We start from the raw sequence: 2,918 nt of genomic DNA on the forward strand, positions 1-2,918 counted from the left end.
ATTCTTGGCTGTTAGGGTGGTCAGATACTGGAACAGGTTGCCCAGAGAAGTTGTGGATGCCCCCTCCCTGGAACTGATCAAAGCCATGTTGGATAAGGCTTTGAGCAACCTGGTCTAGTGGAAGATGTCCTGGTTTTGCTAGGATAGAGTTAATTTTCCTCTTGGTAGTTAGAATCATTATCATTTTATTTTAATTAGTAATTAGTTTTTTATCTCAATCTGTGAGTTTCCTTGCCCTTTTCTTTCCACTTCTCTCCCCTACTCCCTGGACAGGGCGGGGAGGGTGAGAGAGCAGGCTGTGTTTGCCTGCAAGCTGCAAGCAGGTGAAACCACTCAACCCACCACATAATGTGTCCTTGCTCATGGCAGGGGGGTTGGAACTAGATGGTCTTTAAGGTTGCTTCCAACCCAAACCATTCTATGATTCTGTGAAAAAACTTTTCAGTGACAAAGATTGTTAGCAGCAGAACTGTTTTGTGATATTGCTGTCACTGCAGATCTGAAAGACATGAACTTGTTAAATGTAGGAATATTCATTTTCTTATGGGTAGAGGCGACTTCCAACTCTGCGACCGAAAGGCTCACAGAAGAATTGGCTTGCCCTAAGCCATTTAGCAGAAGTTATATGGGAAGCTTGTGGTGGAGGAGGGAACCTAATTGTGGTTTCCTAAACCCTGCCCTTCATTTGAAAAAAGTCTTTGGTCCACAGCTTTTGTTTACAATATTTTAGATATATATATATCAGTCTCTCTAACAGTATTTGTATTTCTATCCCATATACACATACTTCTTTCTGATTTCTATTAGTTACTTAGATGTTTTCCAAGCAAATTCTGAGCTAGGATGGTTTTGTTAAATTGTAGTTGCCGGAAGAACTGAAAAGACCTATTTTGTTTCAATTCCTTCATTTAATCTTGAGGGGAAAAAAAAAAAAATAATAAATATATATATATATTTGCCTTTGATGTTTAAAAAATATTTAGTATTTTAAGCAGTAGCTATCATTCCTGCCTTGGTATGCACATGTGTCTCTGGAGAGTGAAGCTGTGAAGAGTATCCTCTTCTGGAAGTCTCAAGTATGATTCTGGCTGGAGTTTCAGTGCCATTGTCACTCCTGTGTTGATTCTCACCCTACATTTACCCGGGGCAAATATGGTTTTAATTTCAATAGCATTTGGTTTTTATTAATTTGACTTCATTGTATATTTTCACTTTAATTTCATTTGGGCTTTCTTTTCCTGCAGAAAAGTTGTGTAGAAACTAGAAAATAAATTAAAAAGAACCTCTGACACACTAGGAGACACACCGCTCAATAACTCATTAAGGTTTAGAGATGCTTATTACATATACTCTCAATTTTCATTCACAACATGCAAAGTGCAAACTCCATCTCTCTTTTGACTGTGCACTGTCAGTAAAATGGATTACATTTTTTTCCTTGCACAGGATATATTGTCTATTGAGATCCATGAAAATAAACACCATAAAAATCCCAGTGAAATGTTACTGTATAGAATAAGTGGTTGCTTTTAAAGTCTGGCTATTTCAGCTGCATTAATTGTACAAGTTACAGAGTTTAATATTATTTTGAGGAAAAGGATTAGGAACTTGTTTTAATTATTTGTGTTTTGGAAATGGCCTGTATGACAGCTATTTTCATAACTCATTTTTACTGCAAGTTTAGCACATACCAAAACTCCTACTGAAATGAGAAATTAGGATAGCTATGGTTTTACCTAAAGTATTTTCATGCTTTCTTTTAAAGAAATAGCTTCCTTATTGTTAATATGCTGCACATTGTCATGAATGAGGAACTACAGACCTATGACATCATATAATGCTTTTCTTCAATTCATCAGCTGGTAAGATTTTTGTCCCTCTTAGTATTAACAAGATAGCTTTCTAATTAAAAGATTTTTAAGCTCTCTTTCTCTCCAGTGCAGGGAAAATCTAGATCCCCATATAAATGGTAGTTTCGTAATACATGACAGGGTAACCAGTAGCAAAAAGCAATATTCAGCCTAAAATACTTTTTCTGGTTTTGGTCTGTAGAATGGGAGAGTCAGAAACTGAAAGCTCTCTCACTCTCCTCCCCTTGTTCTCCCTTCTTGGTCTCGAGTACTTTGGGTGCAAAGAGAGAGTAAGAACTTAGGGGCAGGAGTTTTCTCTTAGGGGGCTCAAGTTGCCTCATGCATGCAGATTAGCCTGGATCATGGTTCGTATTTCTCACAGTCTGAATCCAAACACTTAAAGTTAGCAGCTGGAACCCTGATATCCTCCTTGGAAGAATGACACTAGATCCATATTTATTCATCACCTTTTTAGGAATCTCATTTATGCAGTCAAAAAGGATACTTACAGCTTGCCACTGCGCTATTGCAGCAGCAATGTTTTTGTTCCTGAGGATAGACAAATTAATAATTTCTTGATATATGCCAGGTTATATTGCTCTTTCCTGACCAAATAAACTAATGTGAATATGTTGCTTGTACTACAGTTGGATACTGACCCTAGTAAATTGTGGTGACATCCAGAAAATTACTCATTAGGAAGAGGTATTTAGAATAAATGAGCTGTAGATTGAAGGAGCAAATGTGCTATAAATCTCATTTTTTTATGTGTTTGATTTAATTTGAAGTCCCGGTTCTGAACCATCTTCATCTGGCTATTGCTTTCTTATTAAAAGGATTTTGAACAAAATATACGTCCACCTGGCAGGATATTGTGAATATGTACTTGCCTTTGACAGACCCTTGGGATTTAAAAGAAAATAAGAGACTTATGTTTGCCCTAATAAAGGGTTTTTTAAAAAGAAAAGAAAAACACTAATTTCTGATGAAAAACTGCTAAACATTAAGAAAAAAAAAAAAAAAAGGAAATCATGTGCCATATGGCAATTATACCAAAAGATTGAATTT

This window comes from Antrostomus carolinensis, unplaced genomic scaffold (genome assembly GCF_000700745.2).
Source record: "Antrostomus carolinensis isolate BGI_N321 unplaced genomic scaffold, ASM70074v2 scaffold2080, whole genome shotgun sequence".
Classification (NCBI taxonomy): domain Eukaryota; kingdom Metazoa; phylum Chordata; class Aves; order Caprimulgiformes; family Caprimulgidae; genus Antrostomus; species Antrostomus carolinensis.